This window comes from Hyaena hyaena, unplaced genomic scaffold (assembly GCF_003009895.1).
Source record: "Hyaena hyaena isolate Hyena2069 unplaced genomic scaffold, ASM300989v1 scaffold_268, whole genome shotgun sequence".
NCBI classification, from domain to species: domain Eukaryota; kingdom Metazoa; phylum Chordata; class Mammalia; order Carnivora; family Hyaenidae; genus Hyaena; species Hyaena hyaena.
The window spans coordinates 298,858-312,268 of NW_024080898.1; the positions used below are offsets into that span (position 1 = coordinate 298,858).

The following is a 13,411-nucleotide window of genomic DNA, read 5'->3' on the forward strand; positions in this document are numbered from 1 at the left end:
TCGACTTTCAGACCCTCCCCATCGCCTCGCAGGACGCCGGCTCCCAGTAAGTGCTCAATAAATGCTCAGATGAGCGGAGGCAGCTCCTTGCATCTATACAGTCCAGGGCTTAGGAGGAGAAAGCAAGGAGGCCGGCGCTCTGGAAGGTTCCTTCGGAGGGACTCCTGGGCGTTCGAGACGGGGGTCCGGGGGAGTGTCATATTAACAGTGGAGGGAGCGGTGCAGACAACCGGCCCTCTGCAGGATTTGCCAACCTCAGCACTTGGGGACCGACGGAGACGTCGGAGGAGGTGGGAAGGTGCGTGCGCCCTTCGCAGCAGGCCCTCGGATGCTGGGTGGTACCCACGGAGGCGCTCGGATCACTAGGGATGGAGCTAAGGCAGGGGTCTTCCCTCCCATCTCAGAGCACCTTGGACCTTGCATTTCACCGACCTCGCCTTCCCCATCCGGCGAGTGGGAAGGCTCCCAGCTCCCCAGACGCCTGGGCAGGGAGCAGGGCTGGGAGCGCTAGTGCAGAGATCGCGGCGCTCCCGCGTGCGGGCATCCCCGAGGGGTTCGCGCCGGCTCGCTCCGGCCCCCGCGCCCGCGCAGCCGGGACCCCAGCCGGGTGCGGAGGGTTCCCTCCCTCCCCCCTCCCCCTCCCCCCTCCCCCCAGCACCATCTGGGCCAGGGGCGGCCCCGGCGCGCCCCGCCTCCTCGCTCAGCCCTCCGCGGCTCCGCGCCCCGCGCTGCCTCGGCGGCGGGCAGGGGTGGGGGGCCCGCGGGGCGACGGGGAGCCGGGCCCGGGGCGCGCGGGGCCCGAGGACGCACGCGGCCGGCCGGGCGGCGCGCGCTTCCCCCTCCCCCGCGGCCCGAGCGCGAGCCGCCGTGACGTCACGGGCCGCCCGCCAGCCCCGCGCTCCAGCGGGCAGAGCGCGTGCGGCCGCCGAGCACATGGGCCCGCGGGCCGGGCGGGCTCGGGGCGGCCTGGCTCCGGACGGGCAGCGAGGGGCCTGGCTCGGGGGCCGGCCCGCGCGCCCCCCGGCCCCCCCGAGCGGATTTCCACGCCGAGAGGATGTTGGCAGCCCCGGCGACCTGCCGAGACGCGGCGGGATCCACCTTCCAGTAAGTTAGAATTTTGCCCTCTGCGTTTCTGGGAACTCGAAAGCCTTGGCCTGGCGGGTTTGGGATGCGCGAGGAGTAGTTAGCTGGACAGAGGAAAGGGGCTTCGGATCCCCGTGTGTGCTTGTTAGCCCTGTACTTTCATCACCAGGCTCAGAGTGGCGGTGAGTTTGGGCGTTGGTGGGGGGTGGGGGTGGGGGGTGCAGGGGGAGACATCAAATGGCCCAGGCGTGCATCGAGATAATTCCGGGTTTGTGCACTTGATGGGAGGTGTATTGTTACCTTACACCTAAAAATAGACCTCCTCCAATCAGTACCGATTTGGGGTCGCAGATGTGGTTTGGAGGCCCCTTTTGAGAAGCGAGAGATCTGTGAACCATATGATGCTCTCTCCATCCTTTGACCATTCCCCTCCCCGACCAGATGATTTTCGAAACTGTTCCTTGAAACTTTCTCTGCTTGTGCCTTCCATTTACAGATTTGTTGGGTGGCCCCACAGCCTTCTCGTGGTAATTCTTTTCGGGATGGCTTATTTGGTTTAATTGTGCTTACCCTCCCCAGCCTAATGCGCTCTTATTTTTGCCAGTGTTGGGGGTGGGTATTGACTTTCAGGAAGGGCAGCCATGAGGCTGCAAGTGTCCGGTGCCCGGAAACACTGTGAATTTTCCTGATACTCTGGAAGTATGGAGTAGTCTTCTGTTCGCTGGAGCCCCCCGACTCCAGGCCCTTCTAGAAGAGGAGAGGAGGGAGGAAATCTCTTGTGAAGGTTTTTAGGGGAGAAGAGGGTGAAGTTTTGGTTTTCCTTTCTGGTCTTAGGTTTTCCAAAGAGAGGCTGGCAACCCCCCGCCGGCCCACTCCACCACCTGAGTCCAGGCTTCTGGAGCTGTTTAGCTGCTGGAGAAACGTGGGTTTGTGTGTGCGGTGGGCGGGAGCCGTGAGGATGTGGGGACTGTATCTGCTTTGCTGTTAGTCATAGGATGTTGCAGACCTATTTTGCATACTGGCGTTGACAAGTTGAGGCTTGTTCATTTGACACAGTCCCGTGGTCACAGCAAATCTAAAACTCTAACCAGTGGAGAAGGTGGCTATATGGATCCTCTGAACCCTGAGTGGAACTTCCTGAAAGATTTATTAGGAGAGAAACCTTCTTGGAAGCAGCTCCCGGACACACAGAATTGCGGACTGGGCAAAGCCTCGTGGCCTGATCTCTGCTGTTGGGGGGAGTCACGTCTCAGAGGTGAGGACGGCCTCATGGTGTTGGCCTTTGGCAAACAGCCCGCCTGGAATTCCACTTGTGGGTCTGGGGATGGCAAGGTTGGGTGGGTCCACTGCCGACCATAACCCTGTACCCACCGAGCTCCTACAGGGGATTTATTATGTGCTCACATTGTTGTGTTCCCCGCCTAAGGGTGCTTTTTACTGTTGTTGCCTTACCTACTTTGGAGTGCAGAATATTGCATAAACCGGGTTTCTCTTTGAAAAGTAGACAAAATCAGCTTCTTTTTCGGATTTTCCTCTCTCTTCCTCCCTCTCCCCTCCCCCTCTCCCCCATGCTGTCTGGTGTGTTCTTTCTGTCCATGGCTGGAGCTTTTTGGGGGCTGGGAAGAGGGAGTTCTTTTTCTCAGTTCTGAAATATCTGACCCTGATTGCTGGTCAGAAGCTCGGGTGAATTCTCCCTGTCCACATCCAGTCAGTCCCTTGTGTTTCGGGTGTTTTTTCTGCTTGACCGGCTGGCAGGCTGGGTCTGGGGCCTTCTGCCTGCCTGAGATGGACGGACGTTTCTCATCCAGCTCAGCTCAATAAGCTGTCCCCTACTTTCTTTGCATCTGCGTCCCTGAGTTTAGCCAGACCAACGGCAAGTGAACCCTTTACTGAGAAAGCCGAGGACCTTGGGTAGTGGTTGCCGGGATTGTTTGTCGAGGTGGCCACGGATCCTGCCAGAGGCTGTACCCAAGTGTGCGTGTTCGAGGTCGGATGCTCTCCTGGTGCTTGGGCGTTTTGTTTTCTAGTCCTTTTCATAGTTGGCTGCAGACACATTGCTCTCCTTGTTTTTGGTTTTTCTTTCTCTCCCGATGCTGGTTTGTGATTTCTTTGAGAGGCCAGGACTCCCTTGTTTATATATCCTGAGTCTGTAGGGGACCCTGATCTGAGGTGGGAACAGTGCAGTTGGCTGGGGTCCTTTTGACCGTTGATGAGTCCCATGGACAGTCACTTCTGCACGTGCCCTAACTGGTAAACCTCAAAAATTCTGGGCCTTCCTGGGGAATGCTGCTCACATGGGCCTCTGGTAGGTGCTCTTCTGTCTCTTCTGTTTTTCCGAGTTAATCTAAGGAATTGATGGCAGTAGTAATAGTAATTGTAATAATAGCAATGATAGTAGTTCCTGTAATAACAGGAAACTGTATATGATGCCAAGCATGTTCTTTGTATTTGATGCCCCTTACAACCTCACCAGGCAATTATAATAAAATGTCTAGCAGTGATGGGGTTCTTGTCGTGGGCTGGCCTCTGTTCTAAATGCTGTAAATATATTATTTCGTTTAATCTCCCAATAAGCCTATAAAATAGGATTCTTATTATTGCCATGATTTTGCAGATGAAGAACCCACAGCTCAGAGAAGTTGAAAATAGCCCCTCGGGTCGCACAGCTGGGGAGCTGCAGAGCCATCGGGCTGTGTGTGGCCCAGGGCCAGCTCCCAGAAGTTATAGAGGGCAGTGAAATAAAAAACAGGCAAAAAGTGCTTGTTGGCCTGCAGCAGAAGGAGAGGCAGGATAGAAGCCCAGCATCTAACCCAAAGACACCCCTTGCTCTGGCTGCCTGCCTCTTTCGCCCTGGGGGAGCAGGCTGCTTATAGTGAGACCAAGGAGCCTGTACAAGCCTTTAGTGTCTGGAAAGCTCTGGCCCCAGGGTCTGGGGAACAAAGCCTCGGGGGTCCAGGCAAGAGCCTCCGACGTGGTACAGAATCTATGAGCATTTGCAGACTGCCACATCCAGGCAACCTGCCTGGCTCTGTGACCAGCATTCAATTACTATCACCATCCACAACAGATGGGAGATGGTGTTCTGCTAGCCAGTGATCACATCTGCCCCTCCCTCACCCTCCCCGCAACCGTTCGGAGTCCCTGCCTTTACCCTGAGTGCGTTTAGCTCCTAAACCCCCCCTTACAGAGGCTGTGGTGGCCCCTCTCCCAACCGTGTCAGTAAAAACAGTGACAGTCCGAGTTACAAAACGCAGGACTTACATTCACGAGGCCAAAATTGTCACGGCCAATTTTTTAGTGGCAGAATTCTGAATTGCCTTTCCTTTATTTTCTCTTCCTCTTTTTTGGGGGTGAAGGTACAGGGTGGCGTTTTGCTGGCGTCTGGTGGGTAATCTGAGCCCCAGTATTCTGTGTTTACCTGCCTGTTTTTTTCTCTTGTCGACCTTAAGCAGCTCGGGAGCATGGAGGGTGGGATAGGTAGGGCCAGTGGCCATCTTCACCTGTCTGGTGGCCGTCACAGCCCTGGTACTTCCTTGAATCAGGTGACTGTCAAGAACTGCTCTGTTTTTAGGGGCACCTGGATGGCTTGGTTGGTTGAGCGTCCGACTCTTGGTTTTGGCTCAGATCACGATCTCATGGTTCTTGAGTTCAAGCCCTGTGTCAGGCTCCTGGCTGACAGCGCAGAGCCTGCTTGATAGTCTCTCTCTGCCCCTCCCCTGCGTGTGTGCTCTCGCTCTCTTTCTCCAAATAAATAAACTTAAGGAAAAAAAAACCTGCTTTGTTTTCAAGAAAACAAGCAGCCCCCAGTCTACAGTCATGGTCTTAGCTATGAAACAGTCCCACATGGTGGGAAGTGAAGGGTTTGCCCCAAGGGAATGGACACTGAAGAAAGAGAAGGAAACAAAGCAGCAGAAGGCATCTGGGGACATATAAGGGCTTGTGCAGATCAGGGTTACTTTGGGGCAAGTTACTTCACTTTTCTAAGCCTCAGTTTCTTCGTCTGTAAAATGGGGACGATAAAATACCAGCTTCACAGGTTGCTGTGAGGAGGAGGAAATAGGGGATGAACAGCAGGAATTCAGCAGCATGTCTGGGCTCATAGTAAACCCTCAATAAAAGTTAGCTAATATTACAGCTACAATTAATGGGTTTCATTACTTCCTGTGGCTGCTTGGAGTAGTGGTTTCTGAATACATTTTAATGTGTAAAAGGAACATTCTGGTTACACAGATGGTAAGATGGCAGGGACTTCACCAGAGGCCTTTGCAAGCATCTGAGGGAAATGTAGGCTCATATAAGTAAGAAAGAGATAAGAGATCAGGGAAGCTGCAGAAGCAGGTCTCAGAAAGGACAGGGATGGGGGGCTGCCCCACACTAGCCCGCCTGTCTTTGCAGGTTACTTATGGTCTCTACGGCTGTGCAGGGAGAATGGTTTTTCCTTCCCCGGGATGGTGCAGAGCACTTAGCACAGAGGAAGGAAGCTCTTGAAGAAGACGTAAGAGCAGTTGTTGTTATTTATTATTCTTTAGGTCTCCCTTTTCCTAGTAACTTTGTTACTCTGCTCACGATTGATTGATTGATCCCTTCATTCACTTCCTGAGCGGTTGCTTCGGGCCCTGCACACTTATGTTCTGGCTCTGGAAGATCCAGCAGGGAAGGAGACAGACAAACGTCCCTGCCTGCTCTCCTGTGGCTTCCTTTCTAGTCCCGGCCCCACAGTGGGGGCAGGGTGGTCCCCAGGGGGAGATGTGAAACATGTGGAGGCAATGCAGGCAAAAATTGGACCCACTGCAATGCAGAGTGGCTCTGCCCCCCCCCGGGCTGTTAGGCATAAGGTGCATTGCCCTGGGCCTGGCATGTGGTAGTTACTATATAAGTGGTGGTTGCTATATTTATACTCTCCTATTTCCTCTCCTGATTTTTACTTTTCTTTAGGGTACTTGTTATGGACTGAATGTTTGTGTCCTTCTGTTAGACTGAATGTGTCTTTCCAAAATTTGAAAGTTGAAATTCTAACCCCCAGTGTGATGGTATTTGGAGGTGGGGCCTTTGAGAGGCAATTAGGGATAGATGGAGGCATTAGGGCAGGGCTGTCACGATGGGGTTAGAACCTTTGTAAGAAGATCTACCAGAGGTACCGGAGGGCTTTCCTCCTCTCTCTGTGTGAGGATATAGAAAGAAGGTGAATTTATAAGCCAAGAAAAGAGCTCTCACCAGAAGCCAATTTTACCAGAATCATGATCTAGACTCCAGAGCTATGAGAAGGAAATTTCTATTGTTTAAGCTGCCCAGTCTTTAGTATTCAGCCCGAGCAAAGAAGACAGTACTTATCATTACCCGATCTACAGTATATATGTCTTCTCTCACTAAATTGTAAATTCCATAAGGCTGAGGGCTTACAATGCATTAATTCACTTTCTTTAATTCAGCAAATACCTACTGTGTGCCTACTCTGTACCATGCACTGTTCTAGAGGGTGGAGGTGCACAAAGGGACCATACGAAAAGGATTTCTGTGTGCACGGCGCTTGCATTATAGCTAGGAGAGACATATAAGGAGCAGTAGACATAACACCTAAGGGCTTTGATGGTGTTCTAGAGGGTAACGTGTTCTGGGGGAGCGAGTAGAGCATGTGTGGGTCTGCAGGGGTGCAGTGGGCTGCAGTGTTAACCTGGCTGGTCAGGACATGCTCCGTCAAGAAGCAGACATTGGAACAGCCTTGAAGGTGAAGGAGGTTAGTCTAGAGGAGGGTGTTATGGGTCCTGGGGAGAGCCAGCATAGAGGCCGAGGGCAGGGGTGAGGCTGTGAGACGGAGGAGCAGCACTGGAGCCCTGTGAGTAAGGGGGACAGAGGCAGAAGGAGAAGCCAGGGCAGTGGGTACTTTGCAGTCTGCAGGCCTTTCAGAAGGCTTTTTTTTTTTTTTTTTTTTTTTTTTAATTGAGGTGTGATTGATATATCCCATTACCTGGGGTTCTGGGGCGTATTTCATTCATTCCGTTATTTGTATGTATCCTGGAACGCGCACCACAAGTCTAGTTAGCATCTGTCACCTTGTGGTTTACCTAGTAAAATGAGGCACAGAAGGGTTTTAGATGGAAAATGGATTGGATCTGACCAAGCTTTTGGAACGGTCCGCCTGGCTGTGATGCAGAGAAGGACGGAAGTCAGAGTCAGAAGCCAGGGCACCAGAGCAGACATGCAGGTATCTCAGGAGCTTGGTCTGGGCAGGTGGCACCTGACAAGGCTCTACAAGGAACGGGCTTCTGCTCTGGTCGCTGCTGAATCCCAAGCATCTGAAACTGCACCGCCCGTCCTGTGGGGTAGCCACCAGCCTTCAGGGGCCCCCCAACACTTGAAAGAGGCTAGCCTGAATGCAGATGTTTTGTATGTGTAAAATACACAGCGGCTCTCAAAGGCTTAGTATAAGGAATGTCAAATATGTCATTGATGAATTCTTTAGTGTTGATTGGATATTGAGATGATATTTTAGTAAATCTTCAGACTTAGGATGATACATCATAGTGTCTCAGTATTTTTAAAATTTTAGCTAACTCTTGTGGCTCATGAGATTGGCCCTGAAGCCAAGTTTGCTGCTTCCTGGCGAGAGGTGTGATGTTTGATGTTGATGATGCAGTGATCCTCCAGTGTGTCATTCACATCCACGTATAGTGTGCGTTAAGTGCCAGATGCATGTGCATGTGCAGCATATACACTTGTACTAGTTTTTTCTTTACTTTCATTTACTCAGCCGCTCTTTGTGAATGCCTGTTGGGTGCTGAGTATTGTTCCAGGCCTTGGGCATTCAGTAGTGATCAACGGATATAGTGCCCATTCTCAGGAACCTTATTACATAGTGGGGGAGACACAGGAAGAAGCATGCGTCTGAAAAAAAAACCCGTTGTTACAAGGAATATGAAAGAATAGGAACAGAATAATGCAAGAAGATAGTTTGCATGGGATGAAAGGGTCAGGCTGAAATCCTGCCTTGCAGTGAGACATGAAGAGCTCGGAGATCATCAGAGAGGGAGCAAAGCACACATGGAAAGGGAAAGATTTGTTATCCGTGTGACCAGATATTAAAGAAGAAAGCACACCTAAGCACAAAAAGCTTAATAATGAGTATAAAGGGTTTCTCAAAGTCCGCAACAGAAAGGCAGCCCACCTCATAGCAAAGTAGGGAAAAGACAGGAACAGGTGGTTCTCAAAGGAAGAAAGCAGAGTCCACAGGGCACTTGGAAGGAGGCTGAATCTCACCGACAAAGTCAGGTTCGCGGTCTGACTGAGGTCTGAGGTCTGTGCAGCAGATGTCCTCTGCTTTGGGGCACAGCACGAGGCGTTTTCATAAACACACAGCTGTGTAACACCGACGTGTAAGATGCGTAATCATCACCGTCGAGGGACACACCATTTCCGTCACCCCCAAACCCCTCCCCCCACCCCTTTGACCTCTGTCTGCTCCCCCACCCCCAGCTGCTGACAACGAATACTCAGATACTTCAGTCTCTGACCTTACAATTTAGCCTTTTTCAGGTAAACGGAATCATACAGCGTGTAGCCCTCGGAGCCTGGTTTTCCTCTCGTGGCCCAGGGCGTGGGAGACACGTGGTGTTGCTGCGCGGTCCGCGGCTTGCCGGCTTAGAGCGTTCTGTTCTGCGTGTGCCCCCCCTCCAGCTGGAGGGCCTTTGAGTTGTTTCCAGGGGGCACATTTTCTGTGTGTTAAAATGTGCCCAAAATAGGAAGTCTGACTCAAGTCTTGGCGAGGCTGTGTGGCACAGGGTCCCCCCACTCCGCTGGCGAGCGCGTGAGGTCGCCCTGAGGACGGGCTGACGGCATGCAGCAAAGTCAGAAACGTGTGCGCAGCCCCACTGCCGTGTCACGCTGGGAATTCACAGCTCGTGCCCTCTGTTACTTGAGGATTAGAGATGGATGTGAGTGTCTGGAAAGTGGGCTGCCAAGATTTAAGTCAAACTCACTCTTGTCTCCTTGGGAGGAGAGAGGGGGTGGGGCTGGCCCTGAGGGTCAAAGGTACTTTAACTTGACTTTGAATGCTTTTTAAAAGAAGATTACAGGCAAGCAAAATGCTTCCTGGAGGAGGTGACCTCTATGCTGAGTCATAAAGCATAAATAGGAGTTAGTTAGGAGGGGGAGTGAAGAAAGGGATTGAAACCCGTTCTGTTTTCCCAGCTGGCTGCTTCTCTGTCTGTGTGAGATGTGACTGTTAGGAATGAATCTGCAGATGCCAATCTTCTGGAAGAATCTGGTCATTCCTAACTTCAGTATTGTTCAAGCCCCGTATCTACCAGCTGCCTGTGACTAGACAAACCATGCTCTGCTCCAGGCATCCGCAGGGCCGGCAGCACTCAGCCTGGAGTTTGGAGCTGGGGTCTTGCCCGACTCCCGGCTCAGTCGCTGCTCACCGCAGGCCTGTGATGCAGCAGGTACTCGACTAAAAAGGGAGGCATTAGAGACTTTGTGGTCTGAGTTTCAGGATCTGGTTTGCCCTCTGCGGAGCTCACGCTGGCCAGGAGGGCAGGAGGGCGGGCTGCGGGAGGTGGGGGGTCCCGGGGAGGCCATCCTGCCTCCGTGATGTCAGTGATGTCAGGTCTGGGTGCATAACCAGAGGCAAGAATGTCGAGCTATAAAACGTGAAAACCGTATTGTGCCGTCTCAGTAGTGTCTGCCCAAACCATTACCATGTGCAGCAGTTGCTGAAATAGTGATCTCTCCTTTCCTTGGTTACCGCTTGCTTGTTTAAAAACCTTTTGCTTTTCCTTTTTGACGACTAACTATGCAGGGAATGCCTTTCCGATGGAGAAAGCATGCATGGAATGTCCAGAGAGCCGATGGGGAAGGGATAGTGCCTTTGGTGCGGGGAGGGGGCAGCCTCCATGCTCCTCCCAGGTGCTGGGGGTGGGGAGAGGCCCCTCTGCAAAGGGGCAGGGGAGACAGCCCGCGGGCGAGGCCCCAGGTCCCCACTGGCGGTGTCCTCTGTCTACAGACCTGGCCGGGACAGCCTGGCCTTTGGCTCATGGGTTTTTTATGGACCAGATGCACTAATCTGTTTCAGAAGAAGCGATGTGCCGCGAGGAGGATCGGAGTTCTCTTTGTCTCTAAGTGGGGAGATGGGCTGCAGTGATCCCAAAGCTGTGTCCAGCCCGGCTGGATGAATCATTACTTAAGTGAGGCTGTGGAATAAACCCTGTCAGACCAGTGCCGGAAAGGGCCTCTGCCTGCTCCAGCTGCTCTCTCGTAAATTATGGGGGACTTTCCACACAGAAGACCTTTTGTTTTCTCTCTTACCTTTTGAAAAAAAAAGGGAAAAGCCAATCATCTAACAAGAGGGCACTCTCAGCCATATTAGCTAGAATGTTCCTCAGAGAGTCCATGCCCAGGACACCACGTATGGACAGATCTCTCTGAAATGACCCTCTGATCTCATTCCTGCCCCTGTTCCAAACCTTCCATGGCTCCTTATCACGGTGGGATAAAGTCCAAGTGCCCCAGCTTATTTGGAAGGCTGCCGGCTACCTCTTCAGTCCCACGTGGAACCCTTCCAACTCTGCTCTCCAGGCAGAAGTCCTTTCTGTCTCCAAAATAAACACGCACGTGGGGCACATGTGGCCCCTGGGTCAGCAGTTTGCATCCATTGCTGGGGCTGTCGTATTGCAGGAGTGGACGGAACATGCTTTTCTATGTCCCTGGTGCTGGTCAGCCCTCCCTGTGTCCCTGGTGCTGGCCGGGACCTGGCACGCTGTGAGGGGGCTCCCTGCTTGGCAGGGACCCGGCACGCCGTGGGGGTGCTCCCTGTGTCCCCAGTGCTGGCTGGGCTTTGGCACGTTGCAGTAGGTGCTCCCTGTGTCCCCAGTGCTGGCCGGGACCCGGCACGCCGTGGGGGTGCTCCCTGTGTCCCCAGTGCTGGCTGGGCTCTGGCACGCTGCAGTAGGTGCTCCCTGTGTCCCCAGTGCTGGCCGGGACCCGGCACGCCGTGGGGGTGCTCCCTGTGTCCCCAGTGCTGGCTGGGCTCTGGCACGCTGCAGTAGGTGCTCCCTGTGTCCCCAGTGCTGGCCGGGACCCGGCACGCCGTGGGGGTGCTCCCTGTGTCCCCAGTGCTGGCTGGGCTCTGGCACGCTGCAGTAGGTGCTCCCTGTGTCCCCAGTGCTGGCCGGGACCCGGCACGCCGTGGGGGTGCTCCCTGTGTCCCCAGTGCTGGCTGGGCTCTGGCACGCTGCAGTAGGTGCTCCCTGTGTCCCCAGTGCTGGCCGGGACCCGGCACGCCGTGGGGGTGCTCCCTGTGTCCCCAGTGCTGGCTGGGCTCTGGCACGCTGCAGTAGGTGCTCCCTGTGTCCCCAGTGCTGGCCGGGACCCGGCACGCCGTGGGGGTGCTCCCTGTGTCCCCAGTGCTGGCTGGGCTCTGGCACGCTGCAGTAGGTGCTCCCTGTGTCCCCAGTGCTGGCCGGGACCCGGCACGCCGTGGGGGTGCTCCCTGTGTCCCCAGTGCTGGCTGGGCTCTGGCACGCTGCAGTAGGTGCTCCCTGTGTCCCCAGTGCTGGCCGGGACCCGGCACGCCGTGGGGGTGCTCCCTGTGTCCCCAGTGCTGGCTGGGCTCTGGCACGCTGCAGTAGGTGCTCCCTGTGTCCCCAGTGCTGGCCGGGACCCGGCACGCCGTGGGGGTGCTCCCTGTGTCCCCAGTGCTGGCTGGGCTCTGGCACGCTGCAGTAGGTGCTCCCTGTGTCCCCAGTGCTGGCCGGGACCCGGCACGCCGTGGGGGTGCTCCCTGTGTCCCCAGTGCTGGCTGGGCTCTGGCACGCTGCAGTAGGTGCTCCCTGTGTCCCCAGTGCTGGCCGGGACCCGGCACGCCGTGGGGGTGCTCCCTGTGTCCCCAGTGCTGGCTGGGCTCTGGCACGCTGCAGTAGGTGCTCCCTGTGTCCCCAGTGCTGGCCGGGACCCGGCACGCCGTGGGGGGTGCTCCCTGCCTGGCCGGGACCTGGCGCGCCGTGGAGACGCTCCCTGGTTGAATCCTTAATGCTGCACCGGGGACAAGCACCTCCACGAAAATAAGGTATTAAGGTCTTTTCCCTGTAGAACAGTTGGCCCGTGTCTTTCTGCAGTGCTTCTTCAGACCGTCACATACTTTTGTGATGGGCTGCGTGTGCCTGGAAAAGTAATTGCTTCTTTGATTCTAGACCTCTCTTTTCCTATTCTGTTCCCTCTCTGCCCCCTCAACACATGTGCCCCCCCCCCCCCCAGGAAGCCAGTCCTTCTGCTTCCTGCCCGATTGCAACGTGTGGTGTCGGTGGGCTGTTGCTAAGCAGTGACGGGGATGGTTTCCAGGCAGCTCACGATCCTCCCGGTTGGTTAGTGATTGCTGATGTCCATCGGGGAACACGTGTGATTTTCAGATTTCTCTTCATTTACAGTGAGCTGTCCCAGCAAAGTTGCTCAAGAAACAAGCCAACCAGCCACCATGGGGAGAAAAGCCTCCCCCTCTTTGTGCGGGTTTTCCCATTCCATCTCACCTTTGTGAGCGCTGTGTGGGAAAAACTCACCGAGGACACGGTGGGCACCCTAGGAGCCCCTGTGTGCCCAGAACTACACACGGCTCCGGGCGGTAACAGAGGGGAACTATTGGGTTTACGGTATGGAAGGTGTGGCCCCTGCCTCTGAGAGACGGAGTGAGAGCAGAAGCGCTGCCATGATAACGTGGCGCTGAAGTAGTTATGATGCAGCATCATGTTATTTAGCAGTATTAATTGCTACATGAAAATCCTATGGCGTAGATACTGAGCCCTGACGGTGTGCCAGTGTTAAGAACTTTTCCCACATCAATTCATGTAAATAATAAATACGAACTGAGGGGCGCCTGGGTGGCTTAGTCGGTTAAGCATCCGACTTTTGCTCAGGTGTTGATCTCGCAGTTCGTGGGTTCGAGCCCCGCGTCAGGCTCTGTGCTGACAGCTCAGAGCCTGGAAGCTGTTTCAGAGTCTGTGACTCCCTCTCTCTCTCTGACCCTCCCCCGCTCACGCTGTCTCTCTCTCTCTCTCCTAGAAATAAATAAAATTAAAAAAAAAAAGTAAAAAAAAAAAAACGAACTGAGTACATGTGGAAATTGCACTTGAACAGCCAAATTCAATCACCCAGAGTTCGCTGCGTGTCTTGCATGCAGGCACTAGAGAGGAGCTCGGGGACCCCTCTGAGACCCTCCCCACTGCGCCCGGAGCAGGGATACAGACAGGCGCCATAGTGAGGTAGTGGTTCTGGGAGGCGGACTGGATGGTGCTGGAGCCCGGGGTCCCAAACAGTTGACAAGGGAAGACTTCGGAGAGCAGGT

General features: G+C 54.5%; 1 protein-coding gene across 6 annotated transcripts in view; it reads left to right on the forward strand.

Annotated features, from left to right (window-relative positions):
- The first annotated feature begins 930 nt into the window (after nucleotides 1–930).
- Nucleotides 931–13,411, forward strand: part of LOC120240870 — a 154,495-nt gene continuing 142,014 nt past the window's right edge. For 2 of the 6 annotated variants that reach the window (XR_005530747.1, XR_005530755.1), the window contains exon 1: nucleotides 933–1,104. The gene's annotated coding sequence lies outside the window, so the exon portion shown is untranslated. Of the gene's footprint in view, nucleotides 1,105–2,159; nucleotides 2,339–13,411 lie in introns of those variants that run through there. The other 4 variants (XR_005530750.1, XR_005530748.1, XR_005530746.1 and 1 more) reach the window with 4 other exon arrangements.